At 45.5% G+C, this 24,718-nt stretch overlaps 1 long non-coding RNA gene across 1 annotated transcript; it reads right to left on the bottom strand.

Annotated features, from left to right (window-relative positions):
- Window positions 1–300: 300 nt before the first annotated feature.
- On the bottom strand, window positions 301–24,687 carry LOC120985773. The gene is made up of 3 exons (XR_005775578.1): window positions 24,585–24,687; window positions 16,862–16,981; window positions 301–1,202 (listed from the first exon to the last, which is right to left on the bottom strand). It is a non-coding gene; the product is annotated as an uncharacterized LOC120985773 (long non-coding RNA).
- Window positions 24,688–24,718: the final 31 nt, after the last annotated feature.

The raw sequence follows: 24,718 nt of genomic DNA on the forward strand, positions 1-24,718 counted from the left end.
GGCGGGCAGAACACTAGACCTGGGCGGGATAATAGGTGAGTGGACGGAGCCTCTAGGTGCTGATTTTACGCCCACATAGCACCTAGAGGCTCATTAGCATATAATAAAAGTGCTTTTTTTTAACAAAAACGGCTGCAAGGACTAATGTTAGAAACATACTGTTATGTAATGCTGACATTAGCGCATCACTAATGTCAGTCAGCTACATAGCAGTATTTCTGGTGGTAGAAGCCCTTTAAGATAATGTTCTTACAGTTTTTTTTTATTGTAAAAAAATAAATAAAAAAAGAACTTTTTTACATTTTGAAGTCCTTTATTCAAATAAAACAATTACAGCAAAGAGTCAAAGAGTATCATACAAACGAACAGTATGAAATAGACAGTAAATAACAGAAAAGGCCAACAATAATAGAACTCCAACACCCCTACACCAAGGGCAGTGTAGTTATGGTGTCATCATGTTGCCACTTTCCCCTTTCTGCACTGCTCCATTTCCCCTGGCTCCAATGGTCTGCTTCAAAGATCCCAGAGCCCCTCTCAAATCTTCACTATAGTATCAAGTGGTATGAATGAAAGAAGACAGGAGGGCATTAAATTTGTCCTGCAACAAAGCGGTAATGATAAACTTACGCCATTTTTGAACAAACTCTTGGTTTTAGTATATCGTCGGCTTTTCATTTCCAGTTTCTCTGGAAACATGCTTCAGTTGTGAACTGTTCTTTGTTTTATAGGATGTCCTCACGCCATGACTCCAGACAATTTCTGTTTTTCTGTCTTATTAATGTTGATTTGACACCATAGTATTTTTGGCGTAGATGAGTGTCTTGGTGCCTTGTCAAGTGACTTCTGTGCAAGAACTTTTTCCCACATTCATAGCAGGTAAAAGGGGTCACTCCAAGGTGTATTTTCTGATGCTGCCCTAAGTATGAGCCTTCAGAAAACCGCTTTCCGCATTCCTTGCAGGTCATCAGCTTCTTCTCTTGGATACGTTCCTGTATCTTGTCTTTTTTTCTATGTTTGTGGGGTCTACTACTGGCACCTAATTTTTTCTTGTGTTCATGGCTTACATTTCCTTGGGCTGTTTCAGCAGATGTGTTACTATCCTCCGTTGGTTCATCAGACGTAGAAGAATGAGGCTGACTCTCCATGATAATAGGCTGGACATGTGTGGTGAGTAGTTATGTAGTCACTAGATTTGTGTTCTGAGAAACAAACATAAGGAATATATCAAACACTTTTTTAATATCCTAATACATGCAATAATTAGGAGCTAACACATGCATCAAAGTCATACACACACTCCTTGTACAGAGGGTGCAGGATACAGTATAGGGGTATACAGCCAATCCAGCTATAAAGGGGCCTAAGGGGGAGTGGGACCCACTCCAGATACAAGAACTGTTGTTTTCCCCATTATTAATCACAGAAAAAGAGAAACCCTAAAACACAACTTTTAATAGGTATGATTAAAATCCATGTGTCTATCAAACTCAGAAAAAAAATCCTATCAAGGAATACCACATATGACTCTAGCCATGCCAACAGCTCCAAATAAGGTCTTCTGTAGACACATTTACTTATTTCATTTTTTATTCTGAGCAGGCTCATTGGTGTTATACACCCCAGTACACTATTACATTCATTACAGAATGGATGATGGGTGGGCTAGGCTTACATGGTTTATTAAAGGGGTTGTCCCCCAAAAATATTGTTTCTAGTTAAATCCAGCCCATAATTATAATTTGTTTGTGTCCCCTATAAAAAAAACACCATAAGATTGGCTTATACACCGAACACTTGCCATTACGAATCCTGAAATTTCCTTGCCGTCTGCGATTTCCTCATTGGAGATGTTTGGTTGGGTTTCATATTATAAAATCAATGAAACTAAATCTCACATTCTGAATATAGAGCTACCTGTCGAACTCCGAGCCCGACCAACTTCCCAATATCCGTTTCAAAGGAGAGAGACCCATGTCAAACTTTTGGGCATCCACCTTACATCTACCATGAGCACATTCTAAGCTTTAAAGTCCAGGAGGTGGTCCTATCAGGGATTGACAGTAGAGATGAGCGAATTTCATATTTTGAAATTCTTTCACTCTTTGTTTGGTGGTAAAAGCAGAATTGTGTTATGGATTCCGTTACCACGGACTATAACGCAATTCTATGACGGAATGCATAACAGAATGCCCAGTGCTCCAGATGGCGACCAAAATGGTCGCCAATGCGACTTATAATTTACAAATGGCGACAAGTCTTTTTAGTCTTGTCGCCATTTGCGACTAGTCCCGCCGCTGCAGCTCATGATCGTTCTCTGCCCCGCCGCTGATGTTCTTAGCAGCGCAGTGGAGGAGGAGGAGGCTGCCGCCGCCAATAATAAGAGAGACGGGAGGAGGGGCTGTGGCCACTGCGCCACCAATGAAGATAACTGACCTGTTAATACAAACAGGAGGCGGGTGCCGGAATCAAATAGCCGACACCCGTTCTCTATGTCAGGGAGCTGCGATCAGCTGCAGTTAACCCCTCAGGTGCGGTACCTGAGGGGTTAACTACCGCTGATCGCAGCTCCCTGTCATAGAGGTCGGGTGTCGGCTATTTGATTCCGGCACCCGCCTCCTGTATTTGTAATAACAGGTCAGTTATCTTCATTGGTGGCAAACCCCCCCCCCCCCCCCCAATATAATTAACATTGGTCCCCCCCCCCAGTATAATAAACATTGGTGGTGCAGTGCGCCCCCCCCCCCCCCCCCCAGTATAATAAACATTGGTGGCGCAGTGGGCAGTGCCAATGAGGGTTAAAAAAATAAAAATAAATTTACTCACCTCCTCCAATTGATCGCGTAGCTGCCGGTCTCCTGTTCTTTCTTAAGGACCTATGGTGACGTCACTGAGCTCATCACATGGTCCATTACCATGGTGATGGATCATGTGATGTACCATGTGATGAGCACAGTGATGTCACCACAGGTCCTTTGACAGGTCCTGAAGAAAGAACAGGAGACCGGCTGCTACGAGATCAATTGGAGGAGGTGAGTTAATTTTTTTATTTATTTTTTAACCCTCATTGGCACTGCCCACGGCGCCACCAATGGTTATTATACTGGGGTGTTGGGGGGGCGCCCTGCGCCACCAATGTTTAATATACTGGGGTGGGGCGCACTGCGCCACCAATGTTTATTATACTGGGGTGTTGGGGGGGCGCACTGCGCCACCAATGTTTATTATACTGGGGTGTATATAATGTTTATTATATTGACCTTCTACTGAGCATTCTGTATTAAAGAATGCTATTATTTTCCCTTATAACCATGATATAAGGGAAAATAATACAGTGAATAGACTTTCATCCTAGCAACCATGTGTGAAAATCGCACCGCATTCGCACTTGCTTGCGGATGCTTGCGATTTTCACGCAGCCCCATTAACTTCTATGGGGCCTGAGTTGCGTGAAAAACATAGAGCATGCTGCGATTTTCACGCAACGCACAAGTGATGCGTGAAAATCACCGCTCATGTGCACAGCCCCATAGAAGTGAATGGGTCCGGATTCAGTGCGGGTGCAATGCGTTCACCTCACGCATTGCTCCCGCGCAGAAATCTCGCCCATGTGAAAGGGGCCTAAGGGTGAATAGGACAAGAGTTTCAGCCCCTAAGGGGGCTAATAGTAAGTAAAAAAACAAACAAAAAAAAACAAAACACTAAGGCTACTTTCACACTTGCGGCAGTGTGATCCGGCAAGCAGTTCCGTCGTTGGAACTGCCTGCCGGATCCGCCGATCTGGATGTGACTGAAAGCATTTGCGAGATGCATCCGGATGCGGATCAGTCTCACAAATGCATTGCAAGAACGAGAACGAATCCATCTCTCCGCTTGTCATGCGGACAGACGGATCCGTCTTGTATCTTTTTACACATTTTTACCGATCTGCGCATGCGTAGACCGGAAGGGTGGATCCGGCATTCCGGTATTTTGAATGCTGAATCTGGCACTAATACATTCCTATGGGGAAAAATGCCGGATCCGGCATTCAGGCAAGTCTTCAGTTTTTTTCGCCGGAGATAAAACCGCAGCATGCTGCGGTTTTATCTTTTGCCTGATCAGTCAAAATGACTGAACTGAAGAAATCCTGATGCATCCTGAACGGATTACTCTCCATTCAGAATGCATGGGGATATGCCTGATCAGTTCTTTTCCGGTATAGAGCCCCTGTGACGGAACTCTATGCCGGAAAAGAAAAACGCTAGTGTGAAAGTACCCTAAAATATTACGTTTAAATCCCCCCTTTCCCAATTTTACATATAAAAGATATAAACAATAAATAAACATATTACATAGCGCTGTGTCCGAAAAGTCCAAACTATTAAATTATTAAAAAATATCTCCTATGCGGTGAGCATTCGCCATTTTTTAGTCACCTTGTCACCCCAAAAAATAGGATAGGACTGTTCTATTATGGGCCGAACGTTTCATAAAATGCGAAATGCACATGGCTTTTTTTGTTGTTTTTTTTAAATTTATTTTTTGCGCGTTATTGAGTATCGCAATACTTTTGCTGACGAAAGCGAATCAAAATTTTGGTATCGAAACAACCCTACGCCGATCTGATCGGCGTAGTGTTGTCATGATACAAAAATTTTGATTCGGTTTCGATTTGGCAACAAAAAATTTAAATTTGCCTCCTAATATTTTCAGTTCAGGAGCCAATGGCTACTAGGTATTTTTTTTAGTCTGGAGCACTGATGCCTTTAGAGGCATTCCGTTACTCATTCCGTCATAATATAAGTCTATGGGCTGCAAAACGGATCCATTCCATTTCAGTTATGCAGGGGAGTCCTCTCCTGCATAACTGAAATGGGACGGATCCGTTATGCAGGCCATATAATTCTATTATGACGGAATACCTCTAAAAGGCATTCCATTATGCATTCCCTCATAGAATTGCGTTATGGTCCGCGGTAACGGAATCCATAACGCAATTCTGCTTTTACCACCAAACGAAGCGTGAATGAATTTCATAACATGAAATTCGCTCATCTCTAATTGACAGCTATCTGTGTATAAACAGTCATAGAGGGAAGGCTGTCATTACTGATAGGACCACCTCCGGGACTTCAAAGCCCAGAATGAGCAGGAATTTAAATAGATTACAAGTTTTACTGAATCTTTTCCCATAAAACTATAAATACGGTAAATCTGCTCAGCTCCTCCTGCTCCATAATCTGCTGCCTGCAGCTTAGACAACATGTTGAGCATGACAGGTTCCCTTTAATAGAAACAGAATGTGTTGGCAGATAAGAACCATTTGGCCCATCTAGTCTGCCCAATATACTGAATACTATGAATAGCCTCTGGCCCTATCTTATATGAAGGATGATCTTGTAGCAGTTTTTCTTCTTTTAAATATTCTCTCCTCTTTTACCTTGCTGATTCCCTTTATGTATTTAAAAGTTTCTATCATATCCCTCTGTCTCGTCTTTCTTCCAAGCTATACATGTTAAGGTCCTTTAATCTTTCCTGGTAAGTTTTATCCTGCAATCCACGTACTAGTTTAGTAGCTCTTCTCTGAACTCTCTCCAAAGTAGGGGTGGGCGATATGGCCTAAAATCTATATTGCGATATAATTTTAAGCATGTGCGATATGCGATATATATTGCAATATATTGTTTTCTATATTGGGGGGGTAAACTTTTTTTTTTTTTTTTACTTTTTATTTAATAACTATTAGCCTCCTTAAGGGCTAGAACCCTTGTCATATTCACCCTAATAGAGCTCTATTAGGGTGAATAGGACTTTACACTCTCCCTGCTGCCCTGTGCTTTGTGCACACAACAGCAGGGAGCTGACCATGGCAGCCAGCCTCTGATGTGCCCCCCCCCAGCATCTGATGTGCCCCCCCAGCCTCTGATGTGCCCCCCCAGCCTCTCATGTGCCCCCCCCAGCCTCTCATGTGCCCCCCCCCAGCCTCTCATGTGCCCCCCCCCCAGCCTCTGATCTGCTCCCTCTGGTAACTCAAACCCACTCCCCTCCCTCCCCAGTATTAATTATTGTTGGCAGTGGCCACAGGGTCCCCCCCCCATCATTGGTGGCAGTGGCCACAGGGTCCCCCTCCCCCCCATCATTGGTGGCAGTGGGCAGTTCCGATCGGAGTCCCAGCAGTGTAATGCTGGGGCTCCGATCGGTTACCATGGCAGCCAGGACGCTACTGAAGTCCTGGCAGCGATGGTATGTTAGTGAGCAGCATTATACTCACGTGCGCAGTGGCCGCCGGGCGCTCCTTCTCATAGGTCTGTGCGGTGCATTGCTAATGCTATAAGCATTAGCAATCCGCCGCACAGACAGAAGAAGGAGCGCCGGCGCACGTGAGTATAATGCTGCTCACTAACATACCATCGCAGCCAGGACTTCAGTAGCGTGACTCCTGGCTGCCATGGTAACCGATCGGAGCCCCAGCATTACACTGCTGGGACTCCGATCGGAACTGCCCACTGCCACTAATGATGGGGGGGGGAGCGGGACCCTGTGGGATATGGCCGGCACATTCATTGGTGGTGCAGTGGCCACAGTCCCTCCCCTCCTCCTCCTACTCTGTCCTCATTGGTGTTCAGCGGCAGCCGCGCACAGTGGGGAGGGAGGGACTCCCTCCTTCTCCAGTCTCCACTGTGCCGGCCGGCTCATCAGGAGAAAATGGTGCGAGAAAATGGTGGCGAAAATCCATATCGTGGCCCAAATTTATATTGCATATCGCCTATACCGCCCACCCCTACTCCAAAGTATCAATATCCTTCTGGAGATATGGTCTCCAGTACTACAATACTCCAAATGAGGTCTCACTAGTGCTCTGTAGAGCGGCATGAGCACCTCCCTCTTTCTACTGGTAATGCCTCTCCCTATACACCCAAGCATTCTGCTAGCATTTCCTGCTACTCTATGACATTGTCTGCCTACCTTTAGGTCTTCTGAAATAATGACCCCTAAATCCCTTTCCTCAGATACTGAGGTTAGGACTGTATCACTGATTTTATATTCTGCTCTTGGGTTTTTACGCCCCAGGTGCATTATCTTGCACTTATCAACATTAAATTTTAGTTGCCAGATTTTTGACCATTCCTCTAGTTTTCCTAAATCCTTTTCCATTTGGTGTATCCCTCCAGGAACATCAACCCTGTTACAAATTTTTGGGTCATCAGCAAAAAGACACACCTTACCATCGAGGCCTTCTGCAATTTCGCTGATAAAGATATTAATCAATATGGGTCCCAGAACAGATTCCTGAGGTACCCCACTGGTAACAAGACCATGGTCTGAATATATTCCATTGACTACTACCCTCTGTTGTCTGTCCCTCAGCCACTGCCTAATCCATTCAACAATATGGGAGTCCAAGCACAAAGACTGTAATTTATTGATAAGCCTTCTATGTGGGACAGTATCAAAAGCCTTACTAAAGTCTAGATAAGCGATGTCTACTGCACCTCCGCCATCTATTATTTTAGTCACCCAATCAAAAAAAAATTATAAGATTAGTTTGACATGATCTCCCTGAAGTAACCCCATGCTGTTTTTCATCTTTCAATCCATGGGATTTTAGATGTTCCACAATCCTCTCCTTAAGTATGGTTTCCATTAATTTTCCCACTATTGATGTCAGGCTTACTGGCCTATTATCTTTTATTAAAGAGCAAAAAGAGAAGGACACAGATGGTACAATGAAGTGTCTTGGATATAATAAAAAAGCATCACGCACCACATATACAATAGATAATCATAAACTCAAAATGGATGAGATGTGCCAATAAGGCAGCCAGGAAGATGACAACAAAAAGCCACCCAAGTAGAGAGGAACGCCCAGCCCTGGAGGATACTAAGACATATAAATGACAAAACACCAAGACAAAGACAAGGGAGGGGGGGGGGGGAGCTGTAATCCTGCGCTGACATAAACCAGAAACAGTTTAGAAAGTGGCATCTAATCTGCTCAACCACAACTGATAGTCACTAGAATCCTTATATAGAATCCAAGGGGTCCATACTTTGAGGTATTTAGCAACATTCCCTTCGTCCTCCGCCACGAGCTCCTCCATTCTATGGATTTTTTCAAAGGTACTGAGCCAATCCCTGAAGTGTGGGGTGGTTGTAGTCTTCCAATAGCTAGGTATGACCAAGCGAGCGGCCTGCACGAAAAAACGTAAGAGACCCTTTTTCAGGGTAGATATAGAACCAGGGAGCATAGATAGCAACGACCCTTCCAGAGTCCATTGTGCAGGGGTGCCACTAACCCGGTCATACAGATCATTTAAGGTCTTCCAAAAAAAGGAATCAATCGACTGCATTGCCACCAGATATGGGCTATGGTACCTGTCTCTTGCTCACAGCGCCAACAGGTGCTTGGACAGGACGGGTAAAAAGAGTGCAAGAGATCAGGAGTCCTATACCACCTACACATGATCTTAAAATTCTTCTCTTGTAAGTTGCAGCTAATGGACGATTTATGTGATAGAGCGAATGCCTTTCCCCATTGTTCAGTGAAAAAGGATTTACCCAATTTCCTCTTCCACGCTCTCACATAAGGCAAGGAAGAAGGGGGCCCTACTCCCTCCTGGAGCAGCCCGTAGACCAGAGAAACTAAGTGTGTAGGTGGCGAAGATTGGAGACATAGAGATTCAAAAAGAGTGAAGTCCCTAGCAAGTACTTCCATGGGGCCCAACTTAGATATGAAATTTACCAAGCTAGTATAGCTGAACCAGGCACCCTGGGAATGACCCTCCAGGAAAGAATCCAGTGGGCATATGGTTTTATTCACAATTAGCTGAGACAACCGCGTATTCTCCTCACTCTGGAGACCTAACAACATACGCCTTCTTACTCCCAGTGGGAAGTCAGGATTGTTAAATATAGGGGTCATAGGGCCAGGGAACGAGGAGAGACCCAAAAGGTACAGCTATTCTGTCCCACACCTGCAGTATACCCGATGTTATCGAGGGGAAGCGCAGGGGTCTTTTAGCCTTAGGTATCCAAAGCAAATTCTGGGCAGGATAGCCCACCTCTCTCCTCTCAAACTGAATCCAGCATTTGGATAAACCGCTATGAAACCAATCCAAAACATAAGAGAGGATTGCCGCTCTATGGTATTTTTGAAGGTCTGGGACCCCCACGCCACCCATCGACTTATGCCGGACTAAATAGCACCAACCTAGTCTGGGGGAGGAGCCCGCCCAGATGAACTTCAGGAACAGTGATCTAAGAGCCCAGAAGAAAGTGCACAGGAGAGGGATGGGGATAGTGCGGAAGAGATACAGTATCCGCGGTAGGACATTCATTTTTAATGTATGAATTCTCCCAAACCATGACAACGGAAGGTTCTTCCAAGCCACCAGATCCTTTCTTATTTCATCCAAAAGTGGGGCAAAATTTTGAGGGAAGACGTCAGAAATCTTAGAGGGGATATCTGTTCCAAGGTAGGAAATGTGTCTGGGTGACCAACGAAAGGGGAATGAGGACTGTAAGGTATGTACCAAATTAGATGGAAGCGTTACGTCAAGTATCTCAGACTTGTGAAGGTTGACCTTAAAGTTGCTAAGATCGCGGAAGGCCAAAAACTCCCTAAAATATTGGGAAAGCTAACTATTGGGTCAGAGCAATATATGAGTAGGTCATCTGCATAGATTGCGATTTTGGACTCCATATCCCCCATCTGAAGGCCCTTGATGGATTCATTAGCCCCGAGAGCTCTATCCAGGAATTCCATGACCATAACGTACAGCAGGGGGGAAAGTGGGCATCCCTGTCTTGTACCGTTATGTATCTGGAAAGGGGCTGAAAGAGAGCCGTTAACCCGAACTTGAGCTCTGGGGTCATGATAAAGAGCAAGAATTCTACAAATCATATTTGGGCCTAGACCAAAGGCCCTCAGAGATTCACCCAGAAAGGTCCAATCGACACGATCAAACGCCTTCTCTGCATCAACCGAGAGAAGGCAAAGAGGAGATTTGGTTGCGTTGACTCGAGCTATCAGGGCCAGAGAGCAGATGGTGTTGTCTCTGGATTCACGACCTGGGACAAAAACCCGTCTGATCTTCGTGAATCAAAGAGGGTAAGTAAGGTTTCAGTCTATCCGCTAAAATTCTAGCATAAATTTTCACATCGACGTTTATTAAGGAAATTGGATGGTAATTGCTACAGACCAAAGGGTCCTTCCCCTGCTTAGGGATAACACAAATGTGAGCAGTCAGGGCCTGAGGAGTTGAAGAAGATCCCTCTGCCAGGGAATTACACATTTTGGTAAAGGGGCTGGAGATGTCCTCGAGGAATTTCTTATAAAAACGGGGAGTGGGGGGGGCCTGGCTAACTGCCGACATGAGCGCGCGCACTTGAAGTCTGCTCCGTGCCCCGTACTGAATCCTGCAGCATCCTGACATACTGGCCGCTCCAAACATCGAGTGGCAAGTGCAGAAGAGGAGGAGAAGACCTGGGAAGTCGATGATGGGCCCCAGCAAGGCGCAATCAGCAGCTGAAAGAATATGTGAGGCAAGAGGCCCAATATGGCGCTGCCGCTCCTACTACACCGCGAGCTGCGGTCATGCGAGGACAAGCAGCGCAGCAGACAGAGGCAGAGGGCTCGGGGGAGCCAGAGGTAACCCTAAAAACTGTCTCTTACCAGCTCCTGACAGCAATCTCCACCTGCCAGACATTGCTTACCTGCAAAATAGAGGAAGTGAAGGTGGATTTGGGCCTGCTGAGGCAAGATGTGCAGCAGCTCAGGGAGCGAGTGCGTCATACAGAAGACAGGGTCTCGGCTCTAGAAGATCTTACTAGGCCACTTGCAAGCAGAGTGCATGATGTGGAGAGGTCTGTGAACTTATGGCAGCAAAAGTGCGATGACCTTGAGAACAGAGCGTCAGGACACACTGATACACTTGCCTGCTAGATGCGTTCCGCTGACTTTTAACATCATTGTCCGGGACTAGGGAGGAATTCCCTCATCTTATACTGGTGACGTGATTGAGCTTGCAGTACTTCACGTTGCTATGTTGGTGGAGACGCCATTACCCCTTTCTTTTCTTTTATCCTCCCCCTCATTGCCTCATCCCTTCTCCCTCCCTCCTCTATTTCCTTTCTATAATCGTTATATGTGCATGCACTATGCAGTATTATCCCATTGTTACGGGGCTGAGCAGACACCTGCATAGACTTAACATCATATTGCACTATGCAGGTCTCCGGTAACTCAGCCATATTACAGGATGGCAGTGATGTCATCATTTACTGGTTCATTCAATTATCTGTTACTCTACAGTTAAGTTATATACTGTTTATTCTGTTAAAGGCATGGTACACTAATCACAATATTTCAGCGCAGAGGGTATGTAGAGAGGGTCTGAGGAAAAGGGTCCTTATCTTCCTGAAGATGGGGTGTTGATCTGCCTGGAGAATAAGCTGCTGAAATACAAATGGCAGATTTAAATGTTGTCTCTTGGAATGTAAGAGGATTGGGCAGTCCTAGGAAAAGGATTGCTGTATTCTCTCATCTCCGACAGTACAATCCCCACATCTTGGGACTGCAGGAAACCCACCTGACGCCAGAGACAGGGAATAGAATTAAGAAGCCATGGGTTCAGTGGTATCTGAAAGCGTACGGATCAACGCACTCCAGAGGGGTAGCTATACTTGTTCATAAGAACATTAGATGGGAAGTCCAGCAATCGGTGGTGGATCCTGAAGGGCAGTATATTCTTGTGTATGCATTCATCAATTGTGCTCCATATGTTGTGGTCAATATATATAATCCCCCCAACCCTGCCACTATAACCATATTCCAGGTGGTGATGAGCTTCGCTGCGCAATACCCCAATGCTAAACTTCTTTGCATGGGGGATTTTAATTTAGTGATGCATGAAGACATGGATAGATTTCACTCAGTGGGGAGAGAGGGTGGCTACACTCAGCATGCCACTAACCTATCTAGAATGATTAAAGAACTTGGATGGCTAGATATGAGGAGACTGAAGCATCCACTTCAGAGGGAGTACTCCTGCTTCACTCCAGCCAGGGGCGCACTGTCCAGAATCGATTATCTTCTTGGCAGTGCCGCAGTATACACAGATCTCAAAGATATTAGATATGGATCACAGGGGCCCTCGGACCATGCACCGTTTTTTGCTCAACTTAGATTTCATGGTGGTGTCAAACAGAGTGTCAAAATGCGTGTTCATCCATTTTGGTTGTCTCTTATGACCACGAATGATAGAATTCCTGATCAGCTTCAGCTATTTCTGGAAGTGCAGGATGAGATGACGAATGGTTTGTTACTCTGGGAGACATTGAAAGCCTACTTGAGGGGGATGACTCAAGTCATCTATATCCTATATTAAAAGAGATTCAGCACGCAAAGAACTGGAACTACATGCTAATTGTAAGGAGGCAGAGAATTCGTTCAGGTCTAGTCCCTCTGAGGTGAATAGGCAGGATTGGATGCTTAAAAGGTAGGCTCTATATGATGCACCTTAGGGTAAAGAGTGAGCGTAATTTTATTTTATTTTTAAAATCCTTTGAGTCGGGTAATCAGGCGGGTAAATTGCTTGCTCACATTGTACATAGTAATAGTATGTCCCCTCCGGTCATTAGAATAAAGAACTGAGGGCTCGGTGGTTGAATCAGTTGGCGATATACTGGAATGCTTTAAGGGGTTCTACCAAGATCTTTATAAGTCTGCGGCTCATTACACCACTCAAGAGTTGGGGCTCTATTTAGCACAGGTAGCACACCCCCAGCTTAGTGATGAGGACAGGAGCCTATTAGAGCCTGACATTTCACTAGACGAAATTCAAATGACAATAAAGGAGCTGCCAGCGGGCAAAGCACCAGGCCCGGACGGGATTCCGGTAGAAGTGTATACTAAATATGCTGATGTATTGGGGCCCGAACTTCTTAAACTATATCTTGCTACTCAGCAAAGACATTGGCTATCAGAATCTATGTATGATGCTACTATAGTGGTGATCCTGAAGCCAGACAAAGACCCTTTGGAGTGTGGGTCTTACAGACCGATCCCGCTCCTGAACCTAGAATATAAAAATACTCACAAGACTACTTAGGCTACTAGATTAAACAAGGTAATCACCACTATAGTACATAAAGATCAGTCAGGATTTATACCGGGTAGGTCGACATCTGATAACATTAGGAGAGCGCAGGCCATCGCGCAGATAGGTGTGGCAAGAGATAAGCACTGGGCCCTGGCATCGCTGGACACAGCCAAAGCTTTTGACTCAGTGGAGTGGATGTACTTAATAGAAGTGTTACAAAGCTTTGGATTTGGCCTTAAGTTCATTAAGTGGGTGGAGATACTATACCAACTTCCCAAAGCTAACATACTGGTGAATGGGTCGCTTTCAGAGTCCTTTAAACTCCACAGAGGCACTAGGCAAGGATGCCCCTGTCGCCGCTATTGTTCGCCATAGCGATAGAACATCTTGCCTTAAGAATCAGGCAGGACCAGGTCTTTAAAGGGAACCTGTCACCAGTTTTATGGTGTCCTAACTAAGGGCAACATAAATAAGTGACTGATTCTCTTAGCACAATGCTGGGTCACTTTCTTTAATTGATCCAGTCAATCTGCCAACATCTTGTATTGAAAAGCTCCAGCTGATAGTGATGAGTCATGAATATTCATGAGCTCCTGACTCTCCCCGCCCACCTGCTGCTGAATGACAGTTATTTTCCATATGAATCAGCAGCAGGTGGGCAGGGGAGTGGCTATATCTCTGAATTAAATATACGCTGGACTCAATGACATCACGCCGGACTCAAATCAGCTCATTAGCATGCGGCATCTTTGTGTGTATATTATGAGGTAACCATCTGTCACACCAGTAAGTGAATACATCTAAGGTACTTTTTAGTAGTTAATGATTGTATATAATTAGTTCGATTATAATCAAATATCCACATGACAGGTTCCCTTTAAAAGGGTGTGCATGGGAGATAGAACAGATAAAGTTGGATTATACGCGGATGATCTCCTTCTCTTTATGGAGGAACCTGAAACTATGCTCCCAAGAGCAATTGACATAATAGAAAGGTTCGGGGGAATACTCGGGTTTACACATAAATTGGATGAAATCAGCAATTATGCCCCTATGGACACATACATGGCCCTCGCAATACTGTAACTTGCCGGTTGTAGACCACTTCAAGTACCTGGGAATTGTGATCACCGTATTCCTTAAATATAGCACCCCTGGAACCCCTGTTCACTGATAAATTTGGAACATGGAAATCCCTGCCATTATCAACCATGGGGAGATTAAATCTGGTCAAAATGATTCTCTTACCTAAAGGGCTATACCTCCTAGCGCAAGCATGCACACTGGTATCACAGGGATTCTTTGGTCGCATTCATTCACTAGTAGCTAACTTCATTTGGGGGGAGTCTACACGGAAACTTTCCCTTAATGTTCTGCAGAGATCCAAGCTAGAGGGTGGAGCCGCCCTGCCTGATTTCTTCCTATACTATCTAGCTGGTCAGTTGAAATTCTTAACCCCCTGGATCCTAACGTCAGAATTGCCAAATGCGGAATATTATCTCAGGGAATATTTAAGCATGTCCTCCCTGTGGCCAGTGCTGGAAGGATCACGTTTTGTCTCTGCGCGCTTGCTCCCTATACACAAATTGGCTCACCAGGTATGGAGTGCTGCCAAGATGCAATCATTTAAGGATCTCCCGGATGATATACCGGTATGGGATAACCCTATGTTTGCCCATCTGAAAGATTTGGAGGGAGTGAATCTGTGGAAGGCCCACGGGTTCTTACCCTGAGAGACCTACATGCTGGGGGCATTCTATGCTCCTTTTCGCAGATGCAGGAGAAATTTAGGCTATCTCGCAACTTTTTCTTTAGATATCTGCAGCTGAGCCCCCGCGTTAACAGTTCAATTCGGGGTAGGAGACCGGAAAATTTGAAAATACCCTTTAATAAGTGTTCTAAGGTCACAGGGTCCGAAGGGTATTATCTCTGTGCTTTATACGCATCTGCTCAACAACCGAATGCTGATGAACCCTCTTGCTGTTGAGGGAAAGTGGAGAAACTCAATACCTTCTCTAACGACTGATGACTGGAATGAAGCCCTGATGGCTCCAGTAAGGGTCTCTCCATCAATTAATAACAGGCTGATTCAGCTGTTTATTTTGCACAGAAGTTACATAGACTACACAAAATGGGCAGGATATCACACAATAGATGCCACAGATGCTCGCAGGATGGTGCTAATTTTTGGCACCTCATGTGGGACTGCGCGTACTTAAAAGGCTTCTGGAGAGCAGTAACAGATGTTGACAACTATGGTTCCCACTGCAGTGCCGTTATGCCCAAAAGTCTGTGTTTTGGGTATATTAGATGAAGAAATCTGGGGGCATTACCACAGGGTATTCTTGAGTGAGACTCTATTCTTTGCTAGAAAAGCCATTGCTCTGAGGTGGATGGCTGATAGAACACCCACACTAGGTCAATGGAAATCACTGGTCAATCACGCTGTGAGTATGGAAAAAAATTGTATTTATTCACAGAAAATGCCCACAAAAGTTTCACAAGGTGTGGGGAGAGTGGTGTTAATCTCCTTTGACATTACACAGTGCATGTATGTATTCTATGGCCGATATCATTCATATGCCTGCTGTATGATAATGTGTGGATTCCGGGCTCTAGATTAATGCCTCATTATTTCTGCTGTTTTCCTATCTTTGACCGAGAATAGATTCTTCTTCAGACCCGATGCAAGATTCTTGAGTTATAATATGATATCAATGTATCCCCTGCGTGGGATTTACCCCTGCTTTGTCCTGATGTAACTTGCCTTACTTGTTAAACTTCAATAAAACGAGTTTAAAAAAAAAAAAAAAAAAAAAACACGGGGAGTGAAGCCATCTGGGCCAGGGCATTTCCGGACCACTAATCTTTTAATGTTGCACTGTACCTCGTGAACTGGTATCTTCACTGCGCCTGCGCCGGATACAGAAGCACACGGCGAAGGCGCGAGTAGGCTGTCAATCTAGAGGAGAGGGGCTGGAGCGCGCTGGGCGGCAGAAATGGTTAGTGGACGGAGCCTCTAGGTGCTGAAAAGATGCCCCCATAGCACCTAGAGGCTCATTTGCATACCAATAAAACTACGTTTTTTAGGGTAACCGCTGCAGAGAAAGGAATTACAATAGCATGGTTAGGTAGAGCAGACACTAGCAGATCGCTAGTATCTGACAGCTAATTAGGTCAAAATGTGGTGGTAGAAACCCTTTAAGAGCCAAATGTGTGTCACATAACTCTTGATACACCACTGAAAAGAGAGAGCCCTTATGACTCTGTGCCAGAACAGCCAGTTTCTGCAGTAAAGACCGTATCTGCTCAACTCTCATTTTCTTTAATCTAGAGGCATGCATAAGGAGTTTACCACGTACTACACACTTTAAGGCCTCCCACTGAATGGTTGGACTTGAGGGATCGGTTTTATGAACCTCCACAAAGTCTGAAATAGCAGCTTTAACATCAGCCACACAAACCGGGTCTTTAAGTATGTTATCATTAAGTTTCGAAGAACCCTGGGAGCGGGTATGGTCCCCAATTTCCAAGGTCACCCAGATAAGGGAGTGGTCAGAGAAAAGAACCGGTTCAATACCAGCAGAAGGGGCGAGCATCCAGGAGGGAGTGAGAAAGGAGAAGATAGTCAAGACGATAGTAGTTGTTGTGAGAGGAAGAGAAGAAAGTGTAATCTCTAACTGTAGGGTAGAGAATTTGCCATATGTCTACAAGTTTAAGGTGTTGTAGGTGTCTCTTAAATCCACGGGCCACCCCAGCAGGAGCAGAAGACCTACCTGAAGAAACATCAACAGAGGCGTCCAAGGGGAAATTCAGGTCACCACCAAAAATAATCGATAGGTCTCCAGCAAATTCCTCTAGAGCAGCAAATATCGCAGGGGAGAAACGGGATTGACCTGTGTTAGGAAAATAGACATTCGCTATTACCAACGTTTTAGCATGCACAGACAACTTAAGGAAGAGATATCGACCCAACTTATCTATTTCAGAACTTAAAATATTACAAGGGGTCGACTTGTGTATAGCTATAGACACCCCTCTGGATTTGGACTCCGGGAATGTGCTATGAACCCATTCCGAGAAATATCTATTTTTGCAGGTAGGTACATGCCCAGATTTAAAGTGGGTTTCTTGCAGGAGAGCTATAGAGACCCTCTGCTTATGAAGGGTATACAGAATTTGATTTCTCTTAGAAGGGTCATTTAGACCATTAACATTATAAGAACAGATCTTAATAGTAGCCATATATCAGTATAAAGATGAACATCTTTGTACCTCACAATGCAAGGGAAGGATTGGGAAAGATTGGGAAAACGAGAGGTTAGACAAAACAAAACAGGGGGACAAGACAAATAGGTCAAACAGCTCCTGTGAGCCATCTGCTTAAACACACAACTCCGATAACTTGGAAATTATGGGTAACCCTGAATATGTATGTAAAGGGAGGGAGAGTGGAGGCCCAGACAAAGCATAACGCGCCCAACCCACCCCCCCACCAAAACTATCCATCAATAGCATACATTAACCAACCTAAAAGGTATAAACCTCAAATGAAATAATTGAAGCATATGGGAATTATAAACTTCCTACCAACATTGCAAACAGTAAGGAGCACAATGAGTGCTCTGCGGGAGGGAACAATGTCAGGCCCCTTGTATAGACGCATTAGATGCGAATGTAGGTTAATAAACAAGGAGTCCATCAAGATGTCTTCCTCTGTTTTGATGATCTTGGGGACACCTTGGACCATTGCTCCCTATCTGGCATGTGCAACGAAGATGGGACTGTCGGCCAGTCCGGAAGGGAGACCTGAGGTAGTGAGAAAGTCTCTAGAAACTTAGAAAGGTCCGCCGGATCACGGAATGTCGCCGATCTTCCATCCTTCTTTGTATGGAGCTGAAATGGGAAACCCCATCTGTAGGTAATGTCCTTGTCTTTTAGCAGGATAAGGATAGGCCGCACCGCTCTGCGAAGTTGAAGCGTTCTTCTGGAGAGGTCAGGCATAAATTTGGATCTGAGACCGTTCAATCTCCACTTTGCCTGACGAGCAGCATTCAAGATGGCTTCTTTAATTTTGTAAAAGTGGACACGACATACGTCGCGTGGCCTGGCCGGATCTATCTATTTAGGCCCCAGAGCTCTGTGTATACGATCGAGCTCGATAGGTAGTGTGACCGAACCATTCAATAGAGAGCCAAAGAGTGATTGTATGATATGCTCTAGGTCACAGGGTTGTACCGATTCCGAGACCCCTCTGATCCTTAGATTATTTCGGCGATGGCGGTTATCGATGTCATCTAAGTGGGATAGAAGCTGTGAAATATGCTGGGAGTGGGCTTCCAACACCTTATGGTGATCTTCCAGATGCCCCATTATGGTCTCCTGCGCCTTATCAGAGGCCTCCACCCGATGGCCTAGGTGTTTGATTTCCGCCTTCAGTACCTCCATCTCGGCCTTGTATGTTCTCTCCAGTCTGAAGACCGAATTCTCTATGTCTTCTTTGTTGGGTAACGCCTGCAGCTGGGCACGGAGATCCCAACCGCTGTCAGAAGCGCATGATGAGGGGCTCCGAGATTCAATTTCAGGAGGCGAGGAGCGTGCGCTGCATTCAGCGCTGGAATGGGAGGAAGCGGCAGCCATCTTAGGCGTAGCTTGATGCCCGGCAGCACCCGTCTGGGAGCCGAAGAACTTCTGAATGCCGGTGTTCTCAGGTTGGGGTTCGGTTTCCACCGGACCCTTCGCTGTTTTCCGACCCATCTGGACGGTCAGTAAGGCAAATTGCACAAAGGATAGCGAGATATGGCAGGGAAGGTGGGAGAGCTGTTCCACCGTGCGTCTCACTCCGCCATGAGCAAGCCACGCCCCCCCAAAAAACTGCTGGCCTATAGTTGCCCGATTCCTCTTTACTACCTTTCTTGTGAATGGGCACAACATTTGCTAATTTCCAATCTTTTGGGACGACTGCTGTTACCAGTGATTCGTTAAATAAATCTCTTAATGGTTTTGCTAGTTCACCACTAAGCTCTTTTAATAGCTTTGGGTGTATCCCATCAGGCCCCTGTGACTTATTTGTATTGATTTTAAACAGCTGACTTAGAACCTCTTCCTCTGTAAAGACACATGCATCAAAAGATTCATTAGTCTTCCTTCCTAACTGAGGTCCTTTTCCTTCAGTTTCCTTTGTAAAAACTGAACAGAAGTATTCATTGAAGCAGCCAGCTAGTTCTTTATCTTCTTCCATATACCTTCCTTCTTTTGTTTTTAATTTGGTAATTCCTTGTTTTAGTTTCCTTTTTTCATTTATGTATCTGAAGAAGGTCTTATCGCCTTTTTTCACTGACTGAGCTAATTTCTCTTCTGCCTGTGCTTTAGAAGCTCTTATAACTTGCTTGCCCTCTCTCTGCCTAATCTTATAAATTTGCCTGTCATCCTCTTTTTTTTTTTTTTATAATTACTAAATGCTATTTTTTTTTTAATGATTTTGGCCACTTCTACTGAGTACCATAGTGGTCTCTTTCTTTTCTTGCTTTTACCGACAAGCCTAATGCAATTATCTGTTGCCTTCAATAGTGCCACTTTTGAGTAGTCCCATTTCTCCTGGACTCTATTGAAACTGTTCCAATCTGATAGGGACTCATATACCTCTAATCTAATTTTAGAAAAAAGTCAGTTTTTCTAAAATCTAAAACTTTTGTTTTTGTGTGGTGTGACTCAGTCACTGTACTTATAGTAAACCACACAGACTGGTGATCACTAGATCCCAAGCTTTCCCCTACAGTAATATCAGATACCAAATTCCCATTTGTGAATACTAAATCTAAAATGGCCTCCTTCCGGGTTGGCTCCTCCACTACTTGCTGTAGAGATAATCCCAGTAGGAAATTTAGAATATCTGTACTCCTGGCAGAACTAGCTATTTTGGTTTTCCAGTTTACATCAGGAAGAGCAAAGTCTCCCATAATGATAACGCCCCCTTTCAATGTCCTTTTAGCTATTTCCTCAACTAGTAGATAATCTAATTCTTTGACTTGGCTAGGTGGTCTATATATCACACCTACACGAGTTACCTTATGATTATCAAGCTGCAACGTAACCCAAACTGACTCTAAATTGGTCTTGCTAACTTGTATTAAATTAGATTTTATACTATCTTTCACATACAGGGCCACCCTTCCCCCTTTCTTGCCTTCTCTGTCTTTCCTATATAGAGAGAACCCTGGTATTGTTATATCCCAGTCATTATTCCCATTGAACCATGTTTCAGTAACAGCCACTAAATCTATATTCTCAGATGCCATTATAGACTCAAGTTCATTGATCTTTTTCCCTAAACTGCGAGCATTTGTAGACAAGACTCTGAGCTTGTCATTTCTTAACCTATGTGCTACTGGCATCTTCTGGCATTGATCCGGGGGGCAGTCGGACTGCTGGATTATCACTCTTTTGCCCCCCTTTCTTAGTTGAAATGCTCCTTAGCAAATACTTTGAACTGTTCACTGAGGACATTCAATCCCTTGAGAGAAAGATGCAAACCATCTTTTTTGTACAGTTCTTTTCCATTCCAACGAGAGCTAACATGAGATACAAAGCCAAACCCTTTGTTCAGACACCATTCACCAAGCCATGCATTGAATTCCTTAATGCGCATCTTCCTGTCATGCTGAAGGTTATGCACAGGCATAACTGCAAAGAATGAAAAAGTCGATGCAACCTCCCGTATATCATTACCAAGTGTGTGAAAAGCTTCCTTCACCTTTGAAACCTGATTGCAAGCCAGATCATTTGTCCCAAGATGGACAATAACATCCACCTCCCTTTCCTGCTTTGCTTGCCTAACAATATTAAGGATGCGTCGTCTGTCCCTGCTAGCGGTAGCACCAGGGAGACATCTCACAAAACCATTTTCCTCAAACTTCACACCTCTTATGATAGAATCGCCCACCAACAGCTGCTTACTATCAGTCCTCACCTTATCCTTTTTGTCTTTGGCTGCAGTCTTGCATACTTTAGGCATAGGAGATGATAGCTCAGGCACAGTGGGTGAGGAACAATCCTCCATGTTGCTCTTGCGCTCTGAAAGTGCTGCAAAGGAATTATGGAGAGCCACAGACTGTGGGACATGTCTTCTATCAACAACTCTAAGTGTACCAGAACCTGCAGTAACCCATCTTCCATTTCTAGGGGGCCTCTGTGGCAGTGGCATTGCAACGTTCCCAGCCTGAGTTTGATTAACAGTTAATTAAAAAATCTCAGATTTCAAAAATGCAATTTCCTGCTGCATTACGGAGAGCTGTCTACAGATCAGACAGCATCCAAACCTCCGAAGAGTGGAACCTGAAATAAAAGCACAACAATTCCTGCACAGAACCAGGTCTGCCATTTTAAAGAGGGGGAAGATTTTAAACAAATAAATGTTACTTTTTTAGATTGTATCCACCTCCAGATTACCTCCTGATTATCTGCTGAATATCTCAGATGCACTTAGTAATGATGACAGTCCTCATCTTTTGCTGGCTTTACTTCTTCTAAATCACCCATCCAAGTCTTCATGTCCTAGACAAGTCAACAAGATGCAGAGAGAGGAGGTGCTGGATGTTCCTGATGACATATTCTCATCGATATTAGATGATGTGGAAAAGGAGGAAAAGCAGATGGCAGAAGAGCTCCCACCTGTAGGGCAGGGGAGCGCTGGGGTTGGAGAAGTAGGTAGGTCAGAGCTGATTAATATTCTGGGTTTACTATAAAATAACCTGCAGGAGATTGCAGGCGAGAACAGCAATAATATGCATATTGTCCACCCAATCAAACCAGCCAAACCCCATACCAGCAACGGCCTCTGTTTAAAGGTCCATTAAAGGTGCCACACGACTATTAACCATGAAGAAGGACCATATAGTGCGGTCTTCATTATTAAATGAAATTCAGCTGTGGACTAATTTGCCTCACGGTTCTTTACCGCAGCACGGCCGCTCTGTGTGGCCGTACCCTAAGGCAGAGTGTCCTGGGTATACCTGATTTATAGCGATTTGCGACAAATTAACACGACAAATGTAATTTCTTGGCTAACTTCACTCACCTCTAGTACCGTATTTTTTGCCCCATAAGACGCACTTTTTCCTCCCAAAAATGGGAGGAAAATGCCCCTGCGTCTTATGGGGCGAATGCTGACAGTTTTAACATCGCTGGATGCAATGTACGGAGCGGGGGCCGGGGGAGGGACTGGGAGGAGGAGCTGGGGGCCGGTGCGGTCACTGTACTATAGCCCCGCCCCACCATTCTAATATAAAATGTATTATTGAATTAAAAGTTATTAAACATGCCCCCTAATAGTACCGTATATCCTAATTGCTTCTGTATAATGCCGGCAGGCAGGCCGGGCGGGTGGCAGCGTAACTCACTGATGTCACGTGCCTGCGCCGCCTCCTTTATGAATGAAGCAGGCGGCGCAGGCAAGTGACGTCAGTGAGTGACGCGCCGGCCGCCCGGCCCGCCTGCCGGCATTATACAGAAGCAATTAGGATATACGGTACTATTAGGAGTGAGGGGGGCATGTTTAATAACTTAATTCAATAATACATTTTATATTTGTATACTGGGGGGGCGGGGGGGGCACACGGAATCTGTGGATGGCACAGTTAAGGGGTGGTGGTCTGTGGATGGCTTTGTTATGGGCTGGGGGGGTCTGTGGATGGCACTGTTATGGGGTGGGGGGTCTGTGGATGGCACATATATAACAGTGTCCGTCATCCACAGATCCCCCCATAAGTGTCCGTCATCCACAGATCCCCCCATAAGTGTCCGTCATCCACAGATCCCCCCATAAGTGTCCGTCATCCACAGATCCCCCCATAAGTGTCCGTCATCCACAGATCCCCCCATAACAGTGTCCGTCATCAACAGATCCCCCTATAACAGTGTCCGTCATCCACAGATCCCCCCCATAACAGTGTCCGTCATCCACAGATCCCCCCCCTAACAGTGTCCGTCATCCACAGATCCCCCCCATAACAGTGTCCGTCATCCACAGATCCCCCCCATAACAGTGTCCGTCATCAACAGATCCCCCCATAACAGTGTCCGTCATCCACAGATCCCCCCATAAGTGTCCGTCATCCACAGATCCCCCCATAAGTGTCCGTCATCCACAGATCCCCCCATAAGTGTCCGTCATCCACAGATCCCCCCATAAGTGTCCGTCATCCACAGATCCCCCCATAAGTGTCCGTCATCCACAGATCCTCCCATAACAGTGTCCGTCATCCACAGATCCCCCCCCTAACAGTGTCCGTCATCCACAGATCCCCCCCATAACAGTGTCCGTCATCCACAGATCCCCCCCATAACAGTGTCCGTCATCAACAGATCCCCCCATAACAGTGTCCGTCATCCACAGATCCCCCCATAAGTGTCCGTCATCCACAGATCCCCCCATAAGTGTCCGTCATCCACAGATCCCCCCATAAGTGTCCGTCATCCACAGATCCCCCCATAAGTGTCCGTCATCCACAGATCCCCCCATAAGTGTCCGTCATCCACAGATCCTCCCATAACAGTGTCCGTCATCCACAGATCCCCCCATAACAGTGTCCGTCATCCACAGATCCCCCCATAACAGTGTCCGTCATCCACAGATCCCCCCATAACAGTGTCCGTCATCCACAGATCCCCCCCCTAACAGTGTCCGTCATCCACAGATCCCCCCCATAACAGTGTCCGTCATCCACAGATCCCCCCCATAACAGTGTCCGTCATCCACAGATCCCCCCATAACAGTGTCCGTCATCCACAGATCCCCCCCATAACAGTGTCCGTCATCCACAGACCACCATTAGTTCCAAACCCACCAAAAGCACACCTTTTGGTTAAAAACATTTTTTTTCTTATTTTCCTCCCCAAAAACCTAGGTGCGTCTTATGGGCCGGAGCGGCCCATAAGACGCACCTAGGTTTTTGGGGAGGAGAATCCGCTGGTTCTCTTTAGAGGGTTTGTCCAGCTATTACTGGATAGGCCATGACTAGCTGATCTGTGGGGTCCAGCACCTTGCTGACCAGCTGTTGGAGTGCAGCTCCAGCGCCTGCACAGTTGTCCCTGTGTACTGCCAGTCAGGAGCGTAACTAAAGGCTCATGGGCCCCCCTTCCCTCAGTGCTTTGTGTGTCTTCTTATGCGGCACAAATGTCTTTGGGTCCCTTCAGGCTCCTGGGCCAGGTAGCGACTGCTACCTCTGCAGCCCCTATGGCTACACCCCTGCTGCCAGTCCTGGGCACCCACTGCTCAGCTAGTGATGGCCTATAAGCTCTCATTCAGATGCTGGAGTAGAGGCGCAATGGCCAGGAGTGTCAGCACTACATATAGCATTCTGCAGTACACGGGATCCTGACTGACACCATAGCAATAAAAGCACCGCCCAAATGTTAAAGATTTATTTGAAACCCCGTCATTCCCGTTAGCTTCACAACATACAGATGTCCCATAGATGGGCCCACATTCACATTACATACCATCAAGGCACAAGCTGCAGGGGGGGAAAAAACGCACACGATTATAAACTTTGCTCACACAGATGCATGCCGGGATGGAACCGTTCGCCTATACGAGGGTAGGCACGCCCATCTACGTCATCTACCTTTTCATA

This window comes from Bufo bufo, chromosome 1 (genome assembly GCF_905171765.1).
Source record: "Bufo bufo chromosome 1, aBufBuf1.1, whole genome shotgun sequence".
NCBI classification, from domain to species: Eukaryota; Metazoa; Chordata; class Amphibia; order Anura; family Bufonidae; genus Bufo; species Bufo bufo.